The following is a 10,000-nucleotide window of genomic DNA, read 5'->3' on the forward strand; positions in this document are numbered from 1 at the left end:
GCTAGTGAGGTCGCGGAGAAGCCAAGTCAGTCACTCACGCCTCACTGGTGGTGAAGGGAAACGGTATGGCCTCTGTGAAAAATGGCGTGGCGGGTTCCAAACTCACACGCCGCGGAAACAACCACCGAAAGTGGCAACCTACATAAGCCCTTGGTGTATCTTGCCTCCTAAGAGCGTCTGTATGTAGCTGGAGCCTTGGGTCGTTAAGGCTTCCACAGTGATCTGTGGTGGTGGTGGGGGGGGGCCTTGGGCCTTGGGGGTCTCCGCTGGACCTCCAGGAAGTCAGCTTTTGTGGAGTCCCGTGAGTCCTTCCAGGGAGGGAGGCATCCAACCCGAGGGTGGTCTGGAGGGCACCACTCCCGCCACTCCCGGGGGCTGGGGCGGGGGGCGGGGTGGGGGCTGCGGCCACGTTCCTGTTCATTCACACAGAATCCGGGGCATGAATGTTCTTAGCAGCTCTGTTCCACACAGACCCACACTGGAAACCACACAGATGTCCTGCAAGTCCCATCCCTTGCTCATGTCGCCGGGGCTCCGGAGGGAGGGCCACTCTGTAAAAGCGGCCGCCAGATGGCGCCCAACAACCGGCGCGGAGGGGTCAGCGGGAGGGAACCGGGTCACCGGCCAGCGAGAGTGCACAGCCTGAGCCCACCGCCGGGTCAGGTCTCTCTCTGTCTACCTCTGTCTCTGTCTCTCTGTCTCTCTGTCTCTGACTCTGTCTCTCTCTCTCTTTCTCTCTGGGCCCGCTTGGGGCGGCCGGGAGGTCACCACGCGAGGCCCCAGGGATGTCCACCTCGGAGCTCCCAGGCAGCACAGGGCAACCCTGGGCGCAGAAGGAGGTCTTGGAAAATCGGCGGGGAGGGGGGTGGGGTGGGTGGGCTTGCCAGGAAGGGGACAGACTCCCCACGTGACTCCTGGGCCGGGCCGGGGCTGCCGGCTGGCTGACGCGGACAGAGGGTGGAAAAGTCCCCGGAGATGCCACGGGGCAGGGCCGGGGCTGCCGGCCCCCGATTCCCTGAGCGGCCCGAGCACTTCCCGGGTCCCGGGAGGACTTAGAAAATCAGGGCGGGGTGGGGGGTGGGGGTCGCTGTCAAACCGAAACCATGCACGTCATCAGAGAAGGACCGTGACGACGGAGGAATTGTCCGCAGTCTGTCAGGAATTGTGTGCAGCCTGTCACTTCCGGCCCAGAGGGTCTTTCTAAGGCAGACGGACAGACAGAGCCCACAAGTCGTAGAGGAAAGGACCGAGCCGCTTGGCCGCTGAAAAGTTTACAAGACAAAACGGGTCTCCCTCCGCACGGGGCCACAGCAAAGCCCAAAGATGACACACGGGGGGAGCATGGGTGCAGATTCACGTGTGGTGATAAGAATATGGATTTCAGCAGGGCTTCCCGTCCTCATCAACAAGCAGAAGCACCCAAATGGTGCGGGTTGGGGGCAGAGACCTCACAGCCATTCCCTCCACAAATCGAGTTCCCCGGGACATCCTCACAGCGCCGTGCTGTGAGTGTGTGTGGGTGTTTAAAATGGGGTAAATGTGGACGTGGAACTGCTCCGTGAAACCAAAATAACAACAGTCGTAGATCTTCTTTGGTCATTTAGAAAATTCTTCCCCCCCCCCCCCCCCCCCAGCGGTGCACGTATTTCCCTTCCAAAAAAGAAGAACGGGAAAGGAGATGTTAAAGGCAAGCAGAGAGAGGAAAACTGTTGCAAAACAAAAGCTGAGCTCCCGTCCGAGGGAGGCCTCCTCCGTTAGAGGCCTAGGAAATCATTCTGACAAAATGGAGGATCTCTGTCTTTGGTGTCGATTCCCTCAGAGGTCAAGAGAAACCTTTTCCAATGTCTTTATCAGGAGGAGACTAGAAGTTAGAGAAAAGTATCCTTTCGAGAGCGAGAAAAACCAATTCTGATTTTGCATCAGCTTCCCTCCGATCTTGAAACTCATTGACTTGATTCCATTCTGTCGATGGAAATAATCCGGAACCAATCTATCCGTGAAAATCGGGGTGAGTTTATTCTGACCTAAGATGTAAGGACTGTGGCCCGGGGCCTTTCTTCCTGAAGGAAGAAAGGGCGCCCGGGAAGTGGGGTGTACAGAGTGCTTCTAGACCCCCAGAGAGGACGTTTCACATAGGATCGAAAGGTCCCTTGGACGATAGTCGCGACACTGCTCTGTCAGCACAGCGATCGACAGACACCGCTGGGTGGCAGGTCTGTTGTCTGGGCCTGGGTGGTCACAGGTGAGCCGGATGGTCAAAGGTGAGCGCAACCATCCGTTCCTAGCCTAAGGAAAGATGCCTCTCCTTAAGGAAAGGCCCGAGCACGGGGAAGCTGCTCCTTTCCCTTAAGGGCATTGGTTCTTGCCGTAGGAAATGTTTAAAGCAGATCTACGATGCAATGCGTGCTCGACGGCCACGTCAGGCCCTTTTGGAAAAACACTGTCAGGCCGAATTAGGCCGACACCCAATGGCTTCCTCATAGACTCCAATAGATCCTATCGCTCGCCATTTCTATCTGTCCACTCGTTCCAATTTTAGGCCACTTGACCACGAACAGACCTTTTTCTCAGATTTTTTTCCCCGTGATCACCTTTTCACAGACAAAACGATCTTTACTTTTTAGGCCCTCTTGCCTGAAGGCAGCCATCTCACTTTCCTTGAACACAAAGATGTTTCCCATATTCACTTTTAGTGGCTTTTTGTTTTGTTTTGTGTTGTTTTGTTTTGAGGACGATGAGCCCTGAGCTAACTGCTGCCAATCCTCCTCTTTTTGCCGAGGAAGGCTGGCCCTGAGCTAACCTCCGTGCCCATCTTCCTCTATTTCATATGTGGGACGCCTACCACCACGTGGCTCGCCCAGCGGTGCCACGTCCACCCCCGGGATCCGAACCGGCGAACCCCGGGCCGGCGAAGTGGAACAGGCACACTTAACCAGCGCGCCACTGGGCCGGCCTAGTGGCTTTCATCGCATTCGTTAAGTAGAATTTTTAACCCTCACGAACCTTAATTTTGGTGAAAACTAAGAAGTCAGCAATTAGGAACTGTCCTTCCCATGAGCAGTCTGTCGCTTGGCCAATTTCTAAACACTTGGCCACTTTTAGAAACATGGGATTTCATAGGTTTATCTCTTCCTTCGCTTTATTTGATTTCATCTCACTTTAGTTTTTGGGTGAGGAAGATCGGCCCTCACAGAGCTGACGCCTGTTGCCAATCTTCCTCTTCTTTCTGCTTGAGGGAGAGCGGGCCCGAGGTAACACCTGCGCCCCACTTCCTTGATCTTGCGGACGGGATGCCACCACAGCCCGGAGTGAGGAGCGGTGGAGGTCCACGCCCGGGATCTGAACCCGAGGACCCCAGGCTGCCGAAGCTGAGTGCAGGAGCTTAACCACTATGCCGCCGTGCCGCCGTCCCCTGTCAAAGCTTTTAATAAAGCACGAGACGTGTTCCTCGATAGACCCAAAGGTCTTTTCGTTTCCGTATCCTCACAAACCCAAAGTAGATAAACTTCTATTTAGCCACTCACGTCTCAGGTTCTATCTTACTCGGAAATGATCTACATCGTCAAGGAAATTGTTTTTGTCTTAAGTTTGGCACCCGAGCTAACGACTGTTGCCAATCTTCCGTTTTTGTTTCCCCCCCCCCCCGCGATTTTTCTCCCCAAATCCCCCCCATGACATAGTTGTCTATCTTAGTTGAGGGCCGTTCTAGTTGTGGCATGTGGGACGCCGCCTCCACACGGCCCGACGAGCGGTGCCGTGTCCGTGCCTGGGATCTGAACGGGCAAAACCCTGGGCCGCCGAAGGGGAGCGTGTGAACTTAACCACTCGGCCACGGGGCTGCCCCCGTCCGTGGACTTTTTTATCACCTGATTTCACCTCGCAAAACTTCAAAGCTTCAAGTTATCAGAGAGGTTTGGGAAGTTGTTTTTATTTATTTAATTAATTTATTTTTCGAGGAAGACGAGCCCCGAGCTGACACCTGCTGCCAATTCTCCTCTTTTTGCCCCGGGAGAGTGGTCCCGAGCTAACATCCGTGCCCATCCTCCTCCCGTTGATAGGCGGGACGCCAACCACAGCGTGGCTCACCAAGCGGCGCCACGTCCGCACCCCGGATCCGAACCGGCGAACCCCTGGCCGACAAAACGGAACGTGCGAACTTAACTGCTGTGCCGCCGGGCTGGCCCTTCGGGAAGTTCTTTTCAGGACACGGGCCATAAACTAGAATCACCGCTACAGGTTTATCGGAGCGACATCAGCGTTCGTGGTGGATTGAGTCGTCCCCTCTGTCTCTCCCCTCCAGGGGACAACCAAAGGGACGTCTATCGACCCACCCACCAAGGATTCCCCCCCCCCCCGCATGGCACAGCAGGATGCCTGAGAGATCCACGCAGCCCTACAGCGGCAAGTCACATTCGCACAGTCAAAATTCAATGGCAGAGGGGGCTGGCCCCGTGGCCGAGTGGTTAAGTTCGCACGCTCCGCTGCAGGCGGCCCAGTGTTTCGTGGGTTCGAATCCTGGGCGCGGACATGGCACTGTTCATCAGACCACGCTGAGGCAGCGTCCCACATGCCACAACTAGAAGAACCCACAACGAAGAATACACAACTATGTACCGGGGGGCTTTGGGGAGAAAAAGGAAAAAATAAAATCTTTAAAAAAAAAATTCAATGGCAGAGACAAAACGTTAAGGTCAGCGAGAGGGAAGAGAATAACCGGCCCAGGAGCAACAGTGTGAAGAACATGGAGAAGACGGGTCCTAGACGCCGGGGTCCCCGGAGCAGCAATTTCATCAGAGGCCCGCGAACGTCCACGATCTCCACACCACGTTTATGGCCGACTGCGTGTGTGGGTCCTTTGGAATCGACCAGGCTACCGTCTGGGCCACTTTGGGACATCGTGTCTAGCTGCCCCGAGCGGTGGAGCTGTCGTTCGAGTGTAAGATGGGGCCCGTCCGGGGAGAGCATGGGGACGGGGAAAGGGAGGCCGCGGGAAGTCACAGAGTCTGAGGTGTTCGGGGGAGACCGACTCTTCTAAAGTGGAGGCGGTAGAAGGAGAGCAGCAGGATTTTTGGATTTTTGTTCTCTCTGTTAGGTATCTGGGTCCGGAGGAGAGTGGGGCGGGGGGGGATGGTTGTGGTGGTGGTGGTGGTGGTGGGTGTGAGGCTGAGGCAGGGCTGGTGTTTCCTTTCCGGGTCAGGTGAAAGAGCTCCTCCAGTGGAGGTTTTTGGACAAGGGGTCTGGTCTGGCAGGATGGGAGGTTGCGGGTCGAGCCACAGGGGAATCTGTCGTAGCTCAGACTCGGGCCTTTGAAGAAATAGACAGAGAGAGGAGTTTTGCTCTGTCTGTCACCGCAGCCGGCACCTCAGGAGCAACAACAGAAGGCTTCCCGAATGAGTGAAGGGGCAGGAGCCAGCGTGCCCCGTGCCTCTCTCAGCCCTGCGCCGGCAGGGAAGGAAGCAGGCAGGCAGGCAGGCAGGCAGGCCTCAGGGCTACTCCCGTCCTACTGCCCGGTGGTCCCTGTCCCGGCCCCGCCCCCACTCTCCCCCTGACCCTCACCGCTCCCCAGCCCTCTTGTCAGCCAGAGAGGCGATGGGGGGGGCGGGGCGGTCCCAGAACAAGTTTCCTCTCATCCACCATCATCTTGCCACCCTGACGACTTGGCCCGAGATCCTGCCTAGGCTGTAGCCGTGTGTGGTTTTCCTGTGGACAAGGGGGCCGGTTCACCATTTCGGAGGAAACCCCTAGCCTTCCACTGCCGAGTCGAGTCGGTGGGACTCGCCAGCCTGGGAGGGGGGAGGGGGGAGGGGAGGTCAGGCCCATTCATTCCGACGGGCCTGGTGTCAGGGCTTCATTCAAGTGCAGGAAGCTCTCTCCCATGGCCTCGGGCTCTTTTCCATTGAACGGCTTTCTTCAATTCCCCCACCCTTAGGCCGCAGTCCGCCAAGGGCCGGGAGGCAGGGAGGGAAGATGTTGGGGCAGGGTGGCTGTCTGAGAAACTCGCCTCGTCTGGGGCAGAAAGAGTGCCCCCCTCCTTTCTCTAACCCTACTAGACTGCTTGAGGATCACGGACGGTTTGGCTCATCGATGAGCCCTGCGTTATGGGCCCGGCAAGCAAACTCCTAACTGGCAACCCGCTGCTCTAGGCGTGTGTGGGTTTTTTGATCATTCACCTTCAAGTTCGCACGACATTGGTCCGTGTCCCCCGCCCCAGCTTCCCATGGGAAATCCTCCGTCTCTTTCCACAGACTCACTGGCGACTTCACACAGCGCCTGCCTCCTCCTCCTCCTCCTCCTCCTCCTCCTCCTCCTCCTCCTCCTCCTCCTCCTCTGAAGGGGCTGACCCCGTGGCCGAGCGGTTGAGTTTGCACGCTCCGCTTCAGCGGCCCGGGGCTTCAAAGGTTCGGATCCTGGGCTCGGACACGGTACCGCTCATCAAGCCACGCTGAGGTGGCGTCCCACACGGCAGAACCAGAGGGACCCTCAAAGAGAATATACAACTAGGTACTGGGGTGCTCTGGGGAGAAGAAGAAGAAGGAGGAGGAATAAAAAGAAAAGATAAGATTGGCAATGAGCTCGGGTGCCGGTCTTTAAAAAAAAAAAAAAAAAAAAGAGGAAGAAAGATGGACAAACAGGAACGAATCCCACTGACGGCACCTCCAAATGGTGGGGGGTAGGGGTGTGGGGGGGGTGGGGAGTGGCATCATCGGGCCAATGGTGACTCTAAGTCGTGATCCCGCGGTTGTGTTATTTGATATTTTATCGAATCGATTTATTATTTTATTTTTGAGGAAGATGAGCCCTGAGCGAACATCTGCCGCCAATCCTCCTCTGTCGGCCGAGGAAGACTGGCCCTGAGCTGACATCCGTGCCCATCCCCCTCTACTTTCCAGGTGGGATGCCTGCCATAGAGTGTCTCGCCAAGCGGTGCTGGGTCCTGCGCCCGGGATCCGGACCGGCGAACCCGGGGCCGGCGGAGCGGAACGTGCGAACTTCACCGCTGCGCCACCGGGCCGGCCCCCGGAGTTGTTTTAAAAATCCAGTAAGGGGCTGGCCCCGTGGCCGAGTGGTTAAGTTCGCGCGCTCCGCTGCAGGCGGCCCAGTGTTTCGTCGGTTCGGATCCCGGGCGCGGACACGGCACTGCTCATCAAACCACGCTGAGGCGGCGTCCCACATGCCACCGCTAGAAGGACCCACAACGAAGAACACACAACTATGTACCGGGGGGCTTTGGGGAGAAAAAGGAAAGACAAAAAATAAAATCTTCAAAACTCCAATAAAACTTTGAGTGAAGACGACGAGGAGGATGCGAAACGTATCTCACGCCTCCGAGCCGAGCCGTCCGTTTAGGAAGGGGGACGAGGACCCTTTGTAAGCGATGTCCCTTTTTAAGCACCATTCTAAACCACAGAACAGAACTCCCTCTCCTCGACCCGGAGCGACCCGGAGCGAGGAGGTTCCTGGGTGTGTCAGAGAGGGCCACGTCCTCTGCAGCACGAACGAACCGCCAGGGTTCGGCCACGGGAAAGAATTTCTTCCTCTCCAGGTGGACTAAAAGTCGCCGACGGCAGCGGGCGTAGGTGCTATCCTTCCCGTCCAGGAAAGGCAGGGAGAACTTCAGCCGTGAAGAGAAGGAGGTCTTCCTCACTCCCCGTTTCGGGAGGGCCCCTTTGGCAGGGGAGTTTTGTCTCCTGATTTCAAGTCAGGAAGAAAAGGGAGAGAGAGAGAGAGTGTCCTTCTCGTGTCAGGTCGGTCTGAGGGGGACCTCCTCTGGTTTCCTCCCTTCCCAGGGAAGGCCGTTCGCTCCTTCTTCTAGAAAAAGCTCCCAAAGCACCACCGCCCAGGATGGTTGACCTACGCCCATCGTCCCTCCTTTCCCAATCATTTCTACCGCGACAGAGGGACAGAGGCCCCGGCCCCATCCCCATCCCCACCCCCACCCCCATCGCCTGCCTCCTTGATGGCCAAAGGAGCTGCCTCTGAGAATGGAACGGGGCTTGGAAACCTTCTAGAGGGGTGACTCTCACCTGCCTGCCTGCTGGGAAAAGCACCCACGCTGTCCATCGGACTGCTCTTTTGGGCAAACGTAGGCGTGCCACGTAGCGATCGACAGCTATGGCGGGGGGGCGGGGGCGGGGTGGCGTGGTGGTGCCCAGGATCCACGACACGTGACGGCTGCGGAGCACGACAGCCCTAAGACCTTGAGGGAGACGGGGTGGCGCGTGAATCCTTTCGGAACGAGAACGACAGGAAACGCTGACGGGGACGTGTTCTCGTCTCGAGAACACACCAACGCCTCGCACGGTGTCTGACCCGGGGTGCCTCTGACTTTTGTCATCAGAGAAGATCCTGTCGACCGCCCCTCACGCTTTGGGGAAAAGGGGAGAGGGACTCGGTAGCACGGGAGAAGCCATCCATCCGCCCTTCCTTTCCGTCTTCACGGCTCCTTCTCGTGGAAAACGAGGAAGCCGTCCGGAGGAACGGAACACTGACCCGGGCCAAAGCGTGGCCCAGCCTGAGCCTCCAAAACCTTCTGCTAAGTGAGAGGTGCCAGACATCCAAGGCGACCTACGTTGCGATTCCACACAGAGGAGAGAGCTAGAACGGTCCAACCCTAGAGGGCGACAGCAGATGGCGGCGGTGGTGGTGGTCGTGGTGAGGCAGATCCGGGAGTGGGGCCGTTTTTTCTTTCGGAGGGAGGGGATGGAAACGGAAACCTTCTGGAAATAGATAGCCGTGACGGATGCGCCACCTTGGGGAGGGAGACTCCCGAAGGCCACTGGCTTGTGCCCCGTGGAAAGGATGGATTCGGTGGGATGGGAATTCTACCTCCGTGTAGAGCGTGTGGTAAACCACGAGGTGGGTGGGTGGGTGGATGGCCTCCCTGCCTCGCCTCCACCTAGACGTCCACACACAGAGACCGACGAGGGAGGGAGGGAGGGAGAGAGACAAGGTGGACAGAGGCCAAGGCCGAGGCCGAGGCAGTGAGCGAGTAAGTGATCGACCCTGGCCATAGGGATTCCTCAGAGGGCGTCTCTTGGCTCCCCAAACGAAGAATGTGTGTGGAGATCGAGAAAGATCACCGACCTAGGAGAACCAGCAAGACTTCCTCACCCTCCAGAGAGCCGCTGGGCCCCTGCCGTCCCTGCCACCGCCACCCCTACCCCTCGCCTTTGGCAGCGACGCCAACGAAAGGCAGGCAGACGAGTGGGAGAGTCGTGTGGTGGTGTCCCCCAAGGAAGGTGGGTCCATGCCGACGAGCGGTCGTCGGCGTGTGGAAAAGCCAGAGGCGGGCTGACTAGAAGGAGGGCGTCCTGGGGGAAGGGGCCAGGGTGTGAGGGAGAGAGGCCTGTTTCTCTTCCCCTGTTGGTCCCAAGTCAGGGGCCCAAAGGAGGAAAGCTGTCCGTTCCTTTCCGACTCGGACGGTTCGGGCGGGACCGACCGATCCCCGCGGCGGCGCGGTCGGGGCTTTCTGGACCAGAACCCCTCTCTCCGTCGCCTTTCGACCACACACACGCTTTAGAGGCCAAGAGAAAATGGATCGGGTCTCTCTGTCTCTCTCCCTAGAAAACAAGGGCCGGGGGCCGAGCCCGTGGACGAGCGGTCAAGTACGCGCCCCCACCCCGACCCCCGGCTTCGACGGCCCAGGTTTTCACCGGTTCGGATCCTGGGCGCAGCCCCAGACCCAGCATCGCCCTTCAAGCCCACATAGCAGAAACCCGAAAGACCTACCACTGGAACCTACAACTATGGATGGACGGGACGGGACGGGACGGGGCGGGGCGGGGCGGGGCGGGGGTGGGGGGGGGCGGCTTTGGGGAGAAGGAAGAAAGAAAAAATAAAAGAAACACAAGGACGGTCATCGCGATAGTTCTTTCCACTTCCATCCATATGTTAACAGGACCCAAGTTTCCCGACCTCCATTTGGATGTATGTTAACTAAATGGAGAAGCTATTCAAAGGACTCCTCTAAAGAAGTCCACGTTCTTCTTTCTAAATGATA

Source organism: Equus caballus, unplaced genomic scaffold (assembly GCF_041296265.1).
Source record: "Equus caballus isolate H_3958 breed thoroughbred unplaced genomic scaffold, TB-T2T unassigned-0002346, whole genome shotgun sequence".
Lineage (NCBI taxonomy): Eukaryota > Metazoa > Chordata > Mammalia > Perissodactyla > Equidae > Equus > Equus caballus.